Below are 17,727 nucleotides of genomic sequence, written 5' to 3' on the forward strand. Positions count from 1 at the left end.
CACAAAGAAGAGTTCCATTTCTCAAAACTGATGCTCCTGGGAAGCAGGGGAAGTCAATGCTTGTATTTCAGACAGGCTGAAACATTTGCTTCTGATAAGTACATGTGGGAAATATTAGATATCGATGCAAATACTCTCTAGCAAGCAGCAGTGTGGCCCTAATTAGCAAGATTTAACTCTGTAAAAAATGAAGAAATTTATCTTCCCTGCCCAGTGCTTACTGCACCACTGGCTGTGATAAGTTGCCTACTTTTTAAAGACTGTAGCAAATTAACTTCTTTATGTGTGCCCCTCATGTAAAATGCCTGTGCTGATGGCAGTGAGCTGCTTCTCTCTCTCCTGAGAGCACTTCCTCTGCTCCTGCTAAGGGCTGGGCATGGAACTATAAACAAATGGGCTATTTTTGCACTTTCTCTGCACAAAGAAAATAGCTCCAAGCTTGAAAAGAAGCTCTCAGAAGGCAAAACTGCCTTTTGCCAGACCAAATCCCAGAGGCATGTGTTGAAAAACAAACTTTGAGTGATCTGTACACTTAGTCAGCACTTCTGCCTTGATCTTCCACCCGCGGCTCCCTCCTGGCTGGGCAAGCATGAGGGGAACCATTTCTCTTGCTTTGCTGGCCTTCTGGTGAGAGGTATAGGGGTAAATTGTGCAGTTTTCATCCAGGTGTGAGATAAGGGCTGAGGAAAGGAGGGATGGGCACTGCATCCTTCCAGGAGCTGAAGAAAAAAAGAGAGATGTAGAGCCAGTAGCTTACATCAAAATGTGTCTGTGGGACTCTGAGCATGGTGAGGACAGCTTCAGAGGTGAATTGATTGCTGATTTGTTCCAGGCTATACTGAAGATTGTGAAATGGTTGTCTTGCTCTGTGCTGCCTCACCTCCAGCACTGAGGGCAGTATTGGGCACAATAGCACAAAAAGATCGTAAAACTGTTAGTTAGAGAGTGTCCAAAGGAGGGCTGCAAAGATGGAGAAGGGTCTGGAGGACAAGGTGTGTGAGGAGCACTGAGGCCCCTGGCGTTGCTCAGCCCAGAGCAGAGGAGCTGAGGGATGGCCTCATGGCGGCTGTAGCTCCTCACAGGGAGCGGAGGGCAGTGCTGAGCTCTGCTCTCTGTGACAGGGACTGAGGTGATGGCATGGAGCTGTGTCAGGGGAGGGGCAGTTGGGGGTTAGGGACAGGGTCTGCCCAGAGGACGGTGGGCACGGAATAGGCTGCCCAGTGCAGTGGGCACAGCACCAGTGCCAGAGCTCTGGGAGTGCTGGGGCACCACTCTCAGAGATCAGGTTTGGGTAGTGCTGTGCAGAGTTGGGAGTTGGGCTCCGTGATCCCTGGGGGTCTCTTCCAACTCAGGATACTGTGTGATTCAGAATTACAGTGAAAGCCCCAGGGCTGCAAGACACTGCGTGTTCTTCCTGTTGAGTGCTGTTGAGTTCCTCTCAGACCAAGTCAATGTTTGTCTTATGCAAATGTTCTCTGCAGAGGTTAATACAGAGTGCAGCTGCCTTGGTAATGCTGTTTTTGCTCCAGTGCTTTGGTAAGACTTTTCTGAAGTTAAAATTTTAGATTAGTGAATATTTGAATATGTAAATTGAGAGATTTTAATCGAGAAACAATTTTCTCTTGCATTCACATAAATAAGTTTTCCCGTATGGGTTCGTATTCATGTACCAATATACTTCCCCTTGGAAGAATCCAATACTGAGTTTATGAGGCATGTCCTTTTGCTAAGCAAGCTAATTTTTCTCAGTATTTAAACTTAATTTTTTATGTAAATATCTACTTACAGTTTTCTGCCTTCTCTGTGTATTTATTTTAAGAAATATCAAATGATCAAACTTGTGACGTTCCTTACACTCATAATGAGCAGCACACTCAGTGAACTAAAAGCAAATGAGCTGCCAGAGGAGCTTTTTAAAATAAATAAATAAAACGGTAAGTTTGCCCCTCCAAAAAATGAGAGCTTTGGAAAAAAAGAACCTATTTATGAATTGAATTTAGCAGAAAATGTAGGAAAACATTTTAGGTTGTGGAAGCACGTTAATTCAGTAGTATCATTTCAGCTGTGTCAAATGCTGATTGTTTCTAAATTGAGTTTGTGGTTTAGAACTGTCTGCAAGGAAAGAGAGCAGAAAAGAAATAAGTTGGGTTGAAAAGCTGTTAAGTAAGCCCAAAGTCAATGCTGTCATGCCAGGGCTGTCTTCCTGCATGGCGCTGAGGGAAGCCTGATGGTGATAATTAGTGCACAGAGCTCTGTCAAGGGCTGTCCTTCTCCATGTTCCCAGCTTCCAGGCAAACATGGGGCGATGCTTTCTCTGGTAAGCATCCATTTCAGAGAAGAAACCTCTAGGGTTGCTGGCACATTACCCCAGCTGAGGCCCAATCTGAGCAAGGATTTCTCTGCACAGACATAGCTCTCAGATTTGAGGCCACTCATTGATTTCTCAGCTTCTGGCTTCTGTTCTTTCTCTTTCAGATCTTTTCAGATCTTGGTTTCACTTTAGTACATATCCAGGTAAAGGCACAGAACAGCACTGACAGCAGGATATGCACAGATTTAGAGATGTGAGCTCCATTAACACTAATAACATTAATTAAATTGCAAAACAAATTCCCCTTGAAAACATATCCCATGGGGTCTGAAGCAAAGATTTATTTGTTCAGGCCTGACTAACTGTTTTCAAAACCACCTGTCAAGGAAACTGTTCTATGAATAGGAGCTGAAGAAATTGCCACTACTCCATGGAAGAGCTACCTTCCAAAGAAAAGCAGAGAGGCTGCAACAGCTCAAAGCACTGACATCAGCAAGAGTACTAGAAAGAAAACAGAAACATATCTGCTTTTGTATGATCACATAGGAATTTCAGTGTAATGTTGGATGATTAAGGAGTATGAGTCTCCAGGACATCAACTGAAAATCAGTATAAAGTATGAGATAATAATTCATGTCTAGAATTGCTGGACAGGACTGAATAACCACTTACAGCCTTTCTGCTGCTGGGAAGGTGCAAGATCCCCTAGGAAACAACAGCCTATTCAAAACAGAATGATTTCCTGTCTTCCACCAACTAAGGGCCACCCTAAAGCTGGGAGAATGTGGATTTCTAATCTTTCCCAAGAGCGCCTATCTAAATCTTCACTGCTGCAAGTCAACTCCTTCTCCTCAGACATAAAAGCAGACAATCTAGACTTGTCTCCTATTACTTTCTTGGCTTTAATATCTCTCAGTGGCTTCTTTTACAGAACTCTTTGGTGGGAAAATAGCAGGGAGATAATTAATTTTGTAGTTTTTATACATTCATGGCTGGTCTGCTTTGGCTCTGTCTATCCAGGGACCAAATAGCCTGAAGTCAAGACTGGTTGTCTGTGAAAAGGTTTCCTGTAGCTCCAGAAAGCAACCAGGTCCCAGCTCTTCCAGCATCAGACATCAGGAGAAGCCTCTTTCTGCCAGTCACTTGAATGCCCTGGTGCAGGACACAGTCAAGGGATATGGTGAACAGATCTGTCACTTGGTTCAGTGCTCTGGCACTGGTGCCAGCAGGTGAGCCCTCCCTCCTGTCACTGTTACTAGTGAGAAGTACCACCAGCCTGAGCAGCTTCCATGCTAAATGTGAATCTGCCTTTGCTGCATGAAGATGTTTACCTCAGCATGCGGATGGAAGAGGAGATCCAAGCTTCAGTTCTCTTCTCTGAGGGAAAAGCAGCAGCAGCGTTACTACAAAGTGTAGTGACATCAGTGCCTGTGTCAGCCTGGGGCTTGAAAAGAAGGTTCTGAATGTTTTTTGAGTGTTTGCAATTAGGTAGCTTGCTTGGAGAAGTCTGTTCCTTTGAAGGCTCCATGGGTAACAGAGTAAATGCAGGAGCGTTTTCCTTCTTCAAAAAAAAATCCCCCAAAATAGTTTTAAAAACAAACAAACAAAAAAACCCACCCCAGAACAACAGCAAAACTTTTATTCTCCCAAGAGAATATAGGCATTGACTGGAGTCAGTTTTCCTTGGCTCGTATACAGAAGGCAGCAAAGTTGAAGGTGAAAAATGAACTAAAGCTTGGGTGGAGCAGAGTGGGCAGGCAGAGCTCTTCCAAAGATATTTTTACTGCTTTGGCACCCACGTTTTCATGGAGTGCCATTGCTGCAAGTGCATTTCTCCACTCATCTCTCTTAGAGAATGAATACAGCAGTACAAGGATGCTGGGTGTTTGCAGAGGTCTTGGAAGAGCACCTCACTCCAGAAATACCCAGGCAGGGTCCAGCTGAAGAAGAGCCAGAGTAGAAAATCCTTTTGTGGCGGGGAAGGAAGTGTCACTTGGTAATGTCATTGCTTCTTAAAGGATGCTGTCTATTTTCTGGTCATCTGGTGGAGTGGTTGTAATTGAGAGGACCCTTATCTATATCAGAAATACACCTGGCGGCCTGCAGAAAATGAATATGAAGGCTACAAACACTGCAGTATACACTGGGCTGTGATTAAAGGTTGAAGGGACCGTAAGATATAAAATGTTCACTAAACCCTGTGCCTCATTACCTGGGACCAGACATTTGTCTTGGGCTAGACACAGCCAGGAGGAAAACCAAGGCCTTGTCATACTGATGGAAGTTTGATGGCCTGAACCTGGGCCATGCATAAGTTGAGATGGCTTACATTGCCAGCCATCAAGAGGGTGTCTCAGACAAGATTTGTAGGAGGTTGTGAGCTGCCTGGGCACGCATGGAATGAGTATAAATACATGAGAGTGTTGGCACAAGTCAGGTGAAAATCAAAAATAACCGAGAGTCTTTAGAAAACAAGCAGCCTTCATTGAAGTGCACCATGTCAGAAGGGAAACAGAAACATTTTTCTGTGGCTGTTTTTAGAGCCTATCAGCTCACTGGAAAGAGGGTGGCTGCTGGCCCTTAAATCCAGGGCAGAGAGTGTAATATAGATGAATGCACACAAACCAGTTTATTTCTAAAGGTACAGTCTTTTCTCTGCTAAAAGCCAATTACCTGTTTTTGTTTGTTTGTTTGTTTTTGTCTTGAGGCTGGAGGAAATTTAACAAGATATTGAAAACTTTCCTGTAGGATAAACTGCTGACAGTTCAGAAGAATTGGGTGAGTACTTGTCAAACTGAGCCTCAGTTTCCCTACTCTGAAATGTTTTGTGCCTGCCTCATTGGAGGTGCAGTGAAATTCAAGTTGCATTATCCTTTGTGTCAGCAGTCCACTATATCCAAGGAAAGATGCAAAGAATTTGGCTATCAAGGAAACCTGAAGTGCTGTGACGACTTACACTAATCAGGTTCTCTGGCATAATTTTGTCATGCACGCTGTGTAGATTACTCCAGCTTCACTCACTTAGCAACGACGACTAATAAAAGGTTTAGGTGATCTTTAAAACAAAGCTTTCGTATTGCTGTCCATGGCACTGAAACCATGGAGATTGATTGCAGATGCAGCAAGCAGCTTTGACAGATGAATGTTCCAAGTGTAAACATTTGGAAAGTCAATAAAGGTAATAAATCTGTGCAGTGTCGGGGAAAAAATAGCTGAATAAAGGCTTTTGGGGTGTTTGGACTGGGCACTGCAGAATCCTGACAATTCTGGAAACAGCTATCATTATTATACGTTGCATTTGATTACTTTATTTCATCACACAGACCCGTAGGCAGAGCACGATGTGCTGCAGCATGCATCTATGAGATAGGAAGAATGTGGGGCTTTTGTTAGTCTGTCTGCTGTAGATATGGCAATATTTTTTTAAAATGAGATACTGGATGTCTAAGTCTCATTTTCAGAAATGATCTAAAAACAAACTTGCACATTGTTTTGTAAATGCTTAAAGAGGCAGGTAGGTGACTACTAATGTCTAATGGGATTCCTGGAAGTATCAGATGTAGCAATGGGTATCTATCCTATGAGTGCCTTTTGGACACCTCGAGACAGCTTTCCACCATCTTTGTTGTTGTTGATGATCTCAAAATCAACAGTGTAGAAAATTAGCTAGTTACTGTCTGAGCATATCTGGACTCCGAGTCGTTAATAACATGAACACAATTTCAGCCAGGTTAGAGAGAAGCATTATTAAATCTTTTTGTTAAAAGGAATGAGGAATGTTCCTTTTGTTCTTGGTCAGACCTCTGACATCTTATGTATTCATTTTTCTGCCACAGTTGAGAACAGGGATTTTGCCCATCCAACTCTTTGGATCAGATCATAAAGTTCTCTTACAAACCAGGTTTTCTACTCAAAACACAGAGTTTCAAAAGACTGCATTTACCCTGCCAGGCCCTCGCTTCCTTTCTCATGAGTGGAAGCGCTCAGCTTCATAAATATTCTCAATAGAGTCAAGGAAAGTACCAGACTCCATCCCAGAATGTTAATTATATTTATTCTCATGTGCGTATCAGAATGTATAGGATCCAATCTGGTGTCTTCACCAGAGTGAGGACAACTAGCACTGGGTGGTCTCTACAAAGAACGTAGGTCCAACATGGTGTTTTTAAAGTCTCCTGTGCCTTGGGATTTGGTGAGAGTGCCTTACAGCCATGGATGAGACAGCGCTCAGTGAGGTGTAAATCCTTGAAGACAAACTGTATCAGAAAGCATAGGAATATCCTACTTTGTTAGCTACTTATTCCAATTTTTTTTTCTTTCCCCCCCCTCCCTCCCCCCGCCCTCATGTGAAGTGTACAAGTTTCCATAGGAACATGCAGGATGGGTTCTTCTGCAATCCTCCAGTGGAATTCAGTCAGCAGAAAATTTTCGCTTCAGAGATATGCTGTTGTAAAAAAAGAGTCATCTTTCCCAGAATCAATGGGGTTTATCTAAGAAAAACAAAAGCAAACTGCCACCCTGCTCAAGAAACAGTTTGTGTTTTCTGTCACAGCTCAAAGAAGTGTTTGCTCTCTTTTTAAGAATGAGATAGTGTGTGTATACGTGCTTACCAAACTACTGGAGCAACCAGGCACCAGCTTGGGCAGCTCTCACAGGTAGGACAATGCTGTAAGGTTGAAAAAGAAATCAGCATAGGATGTTGGAATGTCCCATGTGCCTGCACTATTTCACCTCCTGTCTCTTTGTATGGCTGTTGATTGGCACGTTTCTAAGTAGCATGAGACAGTATGCCTTTTTCTCTATTTTATTAAATCACAACAAAAAAACTGCACTGGAGCACACATCTTATTAAAAAAAACAACAACCAAGAAACCCATTTTTTTTTAAACATTTAAAAATAAGGTCTTTATCATATGTGGGGGGGCCCTTGTCAGGAAAGGAGCTTGATGTTTCATCTCAAGCTGAAGCTCTCATAGCTGAAAAGCTAAGGCCAGCAGCTACTATCCAGAATTCTTTGCTGACTCCTCTAAAAGCCATTAGAGACTATACAGTGATTTTAAAAAACATTCTCGATTGAGTTCAGCTAATTCTGCTGTATTTGATGAAAAAGTGTATTATAAGTAACTTACACTTCCATTTCTTCCACCTCCATTTGCATTTTCTTAGATAATTGCCTTTAAAAATCATCAGCTAATTACAGTGCTCTGTGACATTCACTTCTGCAAACCTGAAGACACCAGTTCACACACTGCAATATCTGTAAGACACAAAAGATTACACTGAACAACATTAATCATGTTATTCTGCCAATTATTGTTCACTTCAAAGCTAGAAATTCTACCTGAGTAATGCCAAGAATACCTGCAGTGGTTAGATTCTTCACCAGCCATGAATTAGGATTATTTTCGTGTTTGTTTTTGGTGCGGGAGGAAGCCTGATTTCTTAGCAGACAGCCTACATATATGATAAATGGCAAAGGGAAGAAAAAACAGATTAACTCTGATTTATGACTATGGATGGAGGTCATAAGCTTGCCAAAAGCCACCCAATAACATAGCAAAAAAGTAACCAACCTGTTCTTGAGATGTGGTCTCTTCGGAGTCCTGGTCCTGCTCTTTGATTTTATCTTCTGAAATCCTATGTATCCATTCCCAACCAACAATCATCCTCTTGGGGAATTATCCTGTTGTGTTAAGGAAGCCCTAGGCACAAGTAATTCCAGGAGGCAGCCAAATTATCCATGGGATCTTGATGGTTTCTCTGCAAAAAAAAAAAGATGAATAGTTCTCTCACAGATCTGCACTTCCCACTGTCCCTCTGCTGGTACGTCATGTGCAAGGGGAGCCTCTGGCTCCTCTAGATTTCTGTCTAGCACCCTTCCAGACTGAATAAATGAATCTAGCTATCAAAGTCTGGTAGCATACTACAGTAGTGCTACAGCTGTCCTCAGCTATGTCTCTGCAATGGCAACAGCCCTTCTCCACAAAGGGCGTATGGATCAAGCTTTACTAGCTGTATTACTCAGTCATACTGGCATAGCTGCCTGTCAGCATTTTTTCCCATTTTTCCTGACTGCTGTAACCCCACACAAACTACTGTCATAGGTAATCCACTGTTTGGAGGTCTTAATTTTGGAAGCCACATATGTTTAAAAACTGCCAAAAATTTATCTTCCTCTGTCCATGAAAATGGTAGTATTGAGATGCCAGTACTTTGAGCTGGATTGGCTGCTGCCTGTTTCACTAGGAAGCAGCTGCAGACAAGAGATCTGTTCTTCATTTCCACCATCTCTGGGCCTTGCCATGCGTCTGCCAGGCTGCTTCCTTTGTTTGCCCGACAGATGATCATTGTGGCTCCAGGATGTGCAGATCATTCCTGCAGGTCGCAGATCACCTTCCTGTCTACTGCTTCACTTTATGACCCTTCAACCACTGTGTCTTGCTTTCCACCATGATTTCACGTGTAAAGATTTTCTCTCTTGAATTTCCACTAATTTCAAATTAAATCTGTTGCAAATTTGCTGGGACAGCTCATCCACTTCTAATACCATAATTTGGTAGAGCTCTGACAGGCATATTTATCCAGGAGCATCTGATTCCCTGTGAAGTTAATGAGCACTTCCACTTTTGCCACAGCAGCATAATGAAAAGTACACATCCCACTGTTAAATGATGTGAGATATTGCTATCCTGATAAGTGAATGCTACAGTAGTGTTTAGCTCTCCTCTGTAATGCCATAGCTAATGATCCAGTTCTTTAAGTTGCCAAAGTGATACGGGAACACTGAAGATGTCACCATTTCCATTTATCTGAAAGTGGACTTACCTCCATACTTTGCCAAGGAAATTGCATTCCAATGGCAGCTTTAAGACCAAGCACATCTTCCCCCGCCTCGTAACTGTTCTTGGTGGCTTGTGAATATCATGATTAAAGACCATGAATACCTCTTTCCAGTGCTTTATGAAAGTCTTAAGCTTCTATTTTCCTGAGAAAATGCTATGCCAACTTTCTGACTAAGTTATCTACTCTTGTTTCCTATTTAAATGGGGGGAAAAAAGAGATTTGGTATTTGCAAAGCTCTCAGCTTTGCCTTTGTTTTGCTTCTACCAGAGGGATGTCTGTTCTTAGTTCCAGCCTCTTCTGTCACCTTCACTGCATAGCACACCAGCTGTGCTGCTCCTTGGTCTGACACCTCAAACCATTACCACAAATGCCATGACCAGCAGACCTGATGCATGCTTTACACTCTGTTCATTGAGATTGCCCCATTCGTGCTATCATCACTGCTTTTTCTGCCTGTGTAGTCAGTGTTTTTAATGTGCCACGTTGTGATTTGGCACCTCCAATTGAATCAGTGCTGGCTTGTCTTTAGTTCCTATGACATCTCCTTGAATAGATTTCCTTTAAGGATCTCCTTTCCTTTGCAAAGAAGTCCTACATCACACTGGTCTCCATTCTGTGTTCATCTTAATTCTTGAGAAAGTGCTTCCTCCCCATAGGGATCACTGCTGCACCTCATCAGTAACAGATTTCAATTTCTTTTTTTTTTTTTTTACTTTTTTAATATAAACTATAAATTTGGGGTATATTATGGACAAATATAGCTTATTTTTAAAAAAATACTACTTTCTGACCCAAATCGAGAACTGTTTCCTTTGAACAGGAAACTGATACCTGTGCTCTTCTGGAGAACTGATGATAGCCTTTGGCTATATGTCTAGTGAAAAAAACAAGACCCTAAGATGTTTCTCCATGTCAACAAATTCATACCAATTTCCCACTTAACGTAACACTTGAAGTTCACTGTGTGAGGTACTGCTTGGATTACAGCTTGCATAAAGCCTGCTGCAGTTTGCACCAAGCTGTCAGACCCGCTCAGCTGGCAGGGTCTCCCTGCCCTGTCAGTTTTAAAGCACTATCAAAATCATTCTGCTTTCCAAGCTAGCACAACAGCTTGTTCACAGCACTTTGGTTTTTAATTTCAATCAAGATTTCTTGAAACTAATTAAAGCAAATGTAATCATCCGTGCTGCTCTTTGGATTGTCACTGCTGATAGTTTATTCTCTCTTGGCAAGCAGTGAAATACAGCCTGAACTTTTAACTCCAGCAGTTTAGGCAATCCCCATTCTTATCTATTTACTCTACATAATTAATACTATTTCTTGTAATTTGATTAAAGCAGAGGAGATTTGGGATGTGTTTTTTTTTTTCTGTTGTGATGATGTTGAAGTCTATTCCAGAAACATAGAGACTGAGAGATACTTTTTTTCTGTATTTCTTTTAAAGCTTTAATCTTTATTCTGTTATAAAACTTCCCCAACTCCAGGTGAAAGTTCTTAACTCTACCAGCAATGTTGCTTGCGCGTAATTAAATCTTCCTTAGCTAATATACTTCATGGCTTTGAAAGGTTAGATATAAAAAGATCTTCTGTCATTCTGTTCTAAACTGATTGCATTTCCCCTCTCAGGTAGTGGAGAATTTGCCTTTTCTTTTTCTTTTTTTCCCGCCACAAAATCCATATTTGCTTTCATTACTTTCTGGCAGCTTTCCTGGAACAGTCAGCTGTAGCACCTACAGAACGTTAATTTCTTGGATAGGTTAAATCACAGCAGTTGAGTCCTTTCTCCCACTAGTCTAACTATTACATTCCCAGTACACTTTACTGTTAAGTATTTGCTACTGTCTAATGACCACAAAAACCTTGTATGAAGCCAGTGTTGGCATGTCTTTCAGGAACAACACGTATTGCAAGGTACATCTCCCATCTCTCAGAAAGTGAGATCTGCCAGGACACGACACCCAAAGGCTCCCTACTGTCAGATCCCAAAATGCTGTGGTTGTATTGAGGCACCCTCCTAGGCTCCCTTTGGCAGGGTTCTGGCCTGGTTCCTGAAGGCGCTGAGCAAGCCAAGCTCAGAAGAGCTGCGCTTCAACCCTCAGACCTGCCTCTGCTTGTGCTTTCTGCTGATTCTTGTGGGCAGAGAGAAGGTAAGAGATGCTGGACTGGATCAATGCACAGACCATCCTGCTAACACTCCTTCTCCCAACAACAGTCAAAAGTAGATGCTTAGAAAGGGCAAGCAGCTGTAGCTAACCTCCATATATTTTCCAGCACTCCTGAGTTATACATGGTTTCTGCATGTTTACTCACCCTGAAAAGTTATTAACTACACAGTAACTACCAGAGGTGACAGGCTGGCCTTGTCTTCCTGAGTCTCCATCTTCTGTTGGCTTGCTCAATCTACCATCAAAACCATGCAAGTAGCTGGCTTTCACAACATCTTTCAGCTAGAGTTTCACCAGCCAAGCACGTATTAGATGAGGATTGCATTCTCCTTGTTTTTCAGTTTGATTTCTTTCATCTTCATTTATTGCTGCTTTCTAATCAGAAAAATCAAGGGAAAAATCAAACACTCCCTGCTCACACTTCCAAGATTGGCAAGACATCTGTCATTCTCAAATCCCATCCACTCCCATCTCCATGACATGTCTTCTAGCCTGAAAAATCTTATGTTGTCTATTCATAATGACTGCAAGTATTTAAGTGATAAAGGCTATGCACTGACTGGGGAGGTGTGACACTGAGGTGATACTGCTGAAGTACAGATTGAGGTGGGCTGTCTCCTGCTGCCAGGGAGCTTCAGGCCAACTGGAAGTTGGGTTGTGGATCAGTCATGACTTTTGAGAAAACTTATGTAGCATGAGCATCCCAAGATTATGGAGAATTGCATGTGCTGGACATTTCTGCTGGGGGCTTGCCTTCCATTTAATGGAGAAGGTGCAGACTGGGACAGGTGGGTCTTGGAGATTAAATGAAGGGTACTCAGAGAAAGGGAGAGTCTGTCCTTCTCATGCTTAGGATGTTTATGATCTGAGATCTTATATATCTTGTCTGCCTTTCAGTCTTTTTTTGTCAGCTTTAAATCAAATAGGATGTTTTCTTTCCTAGTCTATACTTTGAGATATGAGTTATGCTACAAAAACTTTATACCTGACAAAAGAAAGCTTCAGGATTTCTGAGCCCTTTACTAAACCCCACCCCACAGCTATCACCCAAGAAAGAAAGCGCTTTGCAACCCCAAGGCTAGCTGGGGGGATCTAAAAGAAATCTTTATACACTCTCAAATACTCTGAACTGCTACAGAATGTGCATAGCTGAGTTTCAAAACAATGCTGCTTTGTCATCAATCTTCTGCCAAGAACTGTCAGAGCAGTTCAACTTCCTTAAACCACAAATAAACTTCCACCATTCTGGGGCTGAAAACTCAAAACCAAGATTTCTGAAGGCTCAAATCCTACAAGACAAGGAGACATGCTCTACAGGTTCTCTCTCTTAAAAATGAAACAAAACACAAAATGAAAAAGAAGGAAACCAAACAACAAAAAACATTCTCTCTCCAGACTAATGAGTTTTAGGCCAATTGTATAAGCTTGGGGATCTGTGATTTTGAAATGTCTGGGAATATTTTAATATACCTCTGCACCCAGGTCATCTAGAGGAAGAAGTGCTGCAGAAGGATAAAGGATCAGACCCTGGGAAAGTGAAATCCCAGACCAGAATGAAAAAAAAAGAAAGGTCATCTAGTCAATTCACATCCGCAAGCAGGGCTTCACATAACTAGGCTTTATCTGAGGATCTATCAGGCCAAAAGGTAACAAGGAACACATTAGGAAGCCTTGCTCAGCTTGCAGTCCTTGCCTAGGTGTAGCAAAATGCTAAGTCACGGCCTGAAGCAGTGATTGAGCACCTGGTGGGAAGGCAGGGCCAACCCAGGGGAGCTTAGGTGCAAGCAATGCAACTGAGTGACCAGAAGGGGTGGAGCCAGGACCCACCCCTTCCCTGACCTCATGTAAGGGTTGGCAGCAGGGGTGAAGGGATCTTGCTAGAGATCCTTGCATGCCTGAGGCTTTCCCAAGGTAAGCAACTTCTTTCCTCTATTTTTGTCCTTATGGCTGTTGCATTTGAGCAAATCCTCACTCGCTGTAGCCTAGGACCTTGCTGTTCTGCTGTCATTGCTGCGCTTTCCATTGTGTTACAGTAGAGTATTCTCATTTGGAAATAAACAGTGGTAAATTCTTACCCAAACCAAAGGGTAAAGGAGGATGCCTGTAACAGGCTTTTGGTCAGAGCTGGTGTAGTGGTTCAAGAAGGAGAAGGCTGGGGATCAGGGCTCCTGGATTCTCATTCATAGTCTGAGAGAGAAGGCATGTGTTATAAGACCTGCAACGACACCATAATTACTTAAAAGGAATATGTTTTAAATAGTGAGTCCTATTCTACAGGATGGTAGAAGAAGAAACCAGAAATCCTGATGGGTGTCAGGACAGTACTTGTTCTGATAGTTTCTAATTCTGGGTTGAATCCTCAAAGGGGACTCAGACTGGAAAGGAAGTTGCCTGAGGTCTCATAAGCACCTGCAGTAACTGTGCTCAGTTTGTGGAGAGGAAGTTGTGCCTAATGGGCAGGAACAAAGATGAGAGATCACTGGCAGGCAATGAAAGGTCTGTGATGTGCAGGACTAAGGAAGAAAATGAAGGTCAGAATAAACAGTAAGCATGGCAGAGGATGAGGGGCCTGGAGGAGATTCCTGGGTCAGAACCTGTGAGAGGAGAATAGGATAGGAGTACAGGGGGCATTGGGAACAGCCTAACCCATAGGAAGGTGTGACCTAAAAGCTCAGGAGCTAACTGTGAGACACTGAAGTGGCTACCAGCCTAAACTAGAAGTCCTTGTGATGAATCCCATAGCATTTCTGTGTTAATAGTGCTGCAAAGCATCCCCTTGTCCTTTGGTTGCTCCTCACAGTCTGTGGCCAAAACCTGGCTCTGTTGCCTGCCTTAACTAATACACCCACACATCCTATTTTTGTCTCAGAGTAGGATAACAGTTCTTCGTTGCTTCAGTCATGGGTGTCTTCACTGCAAAACAAACAAACAAAAAAACAAAACAACCCTCTCTGTATTTTTCTCAAGGTGAGAGTGAGCAGCATGTAGAGCCTTAGATTTAGGGAGGAGGAGTGAGGCAGCCTCCTCTGCACAGAGCGCTCTGGTGAACACCTAGCTCTCATGTGGAGCTTACTATGTAAGCTTCTGAGATTTTTTTCAGTCTACAAATGAAGATAAAGCAATAGCTTTCTCTGCTGCCTGGATTCTGACAGCACACCTTCTCTTTTAGTATACTGGCTGTTTCTACCCGTGTGGATGTATGGGAATGAGACAGCAGTGTGAGAATGGTGTTGATACCGTGTAGCCTTTCCATTCCCATCAACAGGGATGCCTGAAACATCCTCTCTTGTTACATCTGCTGGGTAGCTACTGAATCTGGCAACCTGATGGGGAGGATGCTGCAGCTCTGGGTTTAGATAATGGCGAGGCAGAGCACCTTTTCCTGATGGCAGCCTTGTGGGTGTGAAGGTGCAAGGTGTTATCGGGAGCCTTTGAATTCAGAATAAAACCCCAGAGACATATGCTAAGGAATTAGAGGACACCTTTTCTGGTCTAAAATCTAATGCTGTGCTCAGGACTGGAATGACCAGACTTGGGATGCTTTGAGGCCTCATCCAGTATGAGCAGCAGAAAAGGAGAAGTATGCTGAAGTCTCTTTGCCCCTGTTAGTTTGTCCTTCAGCTAGCTATGTGGTCCACATAGCTAGCTGAAGAAGAGAAACTGAGAAACTTGTTCCACTGTTAACAAAGCACGATGCATGTTCCTGGGGGAAAGAAAATGAGCTCCAGATAGCTATTTATGTGTTAATGCATCCAGATCCTCATTCCTCTGGGGAGCTACCTGGTCCTCCTTTTTGGAGATGCTCCTCTGAAAACCCTGCACAGTGGCAGAAAGTCACACCACTTAATGTTTTGAGGTGACTCCTGCCCCCATCTGTGGAAAATACATTTTGCTTGGGGAAGTTTCCCTGACTCCTTGCAGATGTCTCCACTGACTCTGGTGTACATGAAAATGCAGCAACTGGGAAAGCAAGAGGTCAAGGACCTCTTTCACAAATAGGGCCTTCTATCCTATTTCTTGCCACAAGGTCGCTGTGGATGGTCACAAAGTTAAGTAGGGGTCTGCAACACTGTGCTGGGGAAACTGTGTCTGTGTAACGTTCTGACATCTTGCCTGGACCTGTGAAGGAGCCAGGGTGTGCAAGGAAGGACGGTGAGACTCCTAAACATCACCAGATTACATTTGTTTACTCTCACAGAACCAGAGTGATGGCGTCGTTCACATTTATGGCATGTCTATTTCTCATTCTGGGAAGCAGAACAAACAAATTAATTGAATTTCACTGCACCACTGCCATGTAATAAACTCATCTGATTGTTAGTGTTTCTCATAAAGACCCAATCCCTAGAGTCAAGATATGACAGAACCAATTCAACTTTTGTTAACCAAATAATGTATTTCCAGCCTTTGACTAGGCAGTCAGACATGAAACAGAATTTCCTTGGATGCCTCAAATCCAGAGACTGCATGAAAGACCTAAACTTTTCTATATTTATTATCCATTTACTTTGGAACTCATGATTCTTTAACCTCATTAACTGAGGGATCTGATATGTTATTATTGGGGTTACCTGCTTAGGGAAGCTTAGGAGAGCTCAATACTTAATTTAAAAAATCCCCAAACAAATAGAAATGAAGTTAAACAGAGTGTGTGCTGACGCTAAGACCAGTCCAAAGCTCTATAATAACCTGAATGATCTGGCCAAAACCAAAAGTTGTAAAGGCTCGCGAATCAAGGCCCTCTGAATCAGGATCTCAGGAAATAGCCTGGAAAGCGCTGTGTACTTCGACTCTGTGTTGCTCATTACTCTTCTTCCCAAAGGAGAAGCTGTTATAAGTATGCAGAGTTGTAATATAGTGGGGAATTCCCCAAAAAAAAAAAAAAAAAAAAAAAAAAAAAGGAGAATGAAGGTCAAACTGCAGGATCCATGGAGGCTTGTGGAAACCCCAGTCCTAGTCCAAAATAATCTTGAATTTTTTTTTTAGTGAAAAGGTTTCCTTTACAGTTACTTGAAAAAGGAACAGATATTCTCTACAAAAACATAAGAGAAAGAGGCATGAGGAGCAAATCACAGCTCCTGGGAGGCATTGCATTTACCAGTGATCTTTGCCAAAAATATCACACAGATTTATCCCCTGAAAAAGGAAGTACATATGCTGTCTCAGTCCAACATTTTAAACAGAAATTGTGCAACCAGCCTTAAAGGAATGCAAATAAAACCTAGCCTTTTGAGATTTCTGTGTCTGGCAGAAATCGTAGCATCAAAACCCTCTCCATCCATCCCCAAGTCTACTCTTTGCCGTGTAATAATTCTCCAGCTAAACAGCAATCCAAAACTAGCAGAGCTCACCATGGGCAGCATGACCCAGGAGCCAGGATGACTGCATTCATCTCCTGTGCTGTGCAGGGAGTGTGGAAAAAGTATTTTGTGAAGACTGAGAGGCCTCTGTTGCCTACAATGATATGTAACAGCTAAAGAGGAGAAGGATTTGGGGGTCAGGATACCTCGTTTCTTTGCCAGGGCCTGGCAAGGGAGCTGTGTAAGATGAGCACAAAATAAGTATGAACTTGCCAACCACTTACAGCAGATCCTGAAACTGTTGTGGAAGAAACATGCTGTGAGCACTAGAGGCTGCTCCACACAGTGCCCACAGTCTAGAAAGAGCAGGAAGAGAGGTCTGAGGGAGATGCCGCTCACATAAGATGACCACTAGGCTCTAGGCTGTGATGTCAATCCACAGATTCTCAACTCAAGATGGCCATTGTGACACCTGGAAGCCATGAGCCTGTTGGGGCTCATCAGTTCTAAATTGTAGAGCCTGTCCTCCAGACTCTGCTCCAAACCAGTGTATAGAAGCCTCTGGAGAAGTGCTTGTGCCACACACCATGCCAGCAGCTGTAAGCCAAGCTCTACAGGCAAGGAGGTAAATTCAGGCAAGCTATGGAGACAAGTTGGCATGAAAGGAAGGGCCGGGGAGTCCCTCCAAAGCACCAAAGAAAATGGATGGGGTTCAGAACAAGATCTGTGCACATCTAGGCCTTCATTTAAATTTTCTGCATGTTATTGCTAGTGAGGTTCTGTTTTTCAATAGCTCCTGTGATGGGAGGGCTTGTTTTTCAGAGATCTTTGTGTGTGTTATCAAGATCTCCACCACCTCCTCCCTGTCTAACCTCCCCACTGCCTATCATTTGACTTTATTGACAGTGGCAAAGGAAAAATATTGCTGCCCCAGCAGTGTGGATATAGCCATCAACACCTTTGCAGGGGTGGCTGTGGTAAGCAGGAGGAGGGCAAAGCTGTGGGTGGGCACCTCTGGGATATTCTGGATGGGTTTAAAAAAAAAAAAAAGCAACTTGTTGGGTAGGTAGAATAGAGTTTAAGAATGGACCTAGGCAAATGGAGAGAC

The 17,727-nt window shown here is 42.9% G+C and overlaps 1 protein-coding gene and 1 long non-coding RNA gene across 6 annotated transcripts in view; one reads left to right on the forward strand and one right to left on the reverse strand.

Moving 5' to 3' along the window:
- Positions 4,971 to 17,727, forward strand: part of SYNDIG1 (synapse differentiation inducing 1) — a 114,128-nt gene continuing 101,371 nt past the window's right edge. The window contains exon 1 of one of the 3 annotated variants that reach the window (XM_021392146.1): positions 4,971 to 5,089. The gene's annotated coding sequence lies outside the window, so the exon portion shown is untranslated. Of the gene's footprint in view, positions 5,090 to 17,100; positions 17,245 to 17,727 lie in introns of those variants that run through there. The other 2 variants (XM_021392144.1, XR_002437005.1) reach the window with 2 other exon arrangements.
- On the reverse strand, positions 6,349 to 17,041 carry LOC110396501. Of its 3 annotated transcripts, XR_002437007.1 has the most exons (7): positions 16,904 to 17,041; positions 11,465 to 11,694; positions 7,885 to 8,071; positions 7,673 to 7,765; positions 7,441 to 7,568; positions 6,922 to 6,977; positions 6,349 to 6,567 (listed from the first exon to the last, which is right to left on the reverse strand). It is a non-coding gene; the product is annotated as an uncharacterized LOC110396501 (long non-coding RNA). The 3 variants fall into 3 exon arrangements; XR_002437006.1 differs by lacking the exon at positions 11,465 to 11,694 and having other exon boundaries at positions 16,904 to 17,034; XR_002437008.1 differs by lacking the exon at positions 11,465 to 11,694 and having other exon boundaries at positions 16,826 to 16,912.

The sequence above is a fragment of the Numida meleagris genome, chromosome 3 (genome assembly GCF_002078875.1).
Source record: "Numida meleagris isolate 19003 breed g44 Domestic line chromosome 3, NumMel1.0, whole genome shotgun sequence".
Classification (NCBI taxonomy): domain Eukaryota; kingdom Metazoa; phylum Chordata; class Aves; order Galliformes; family Numididae; genus Numida; species Numida meleagris.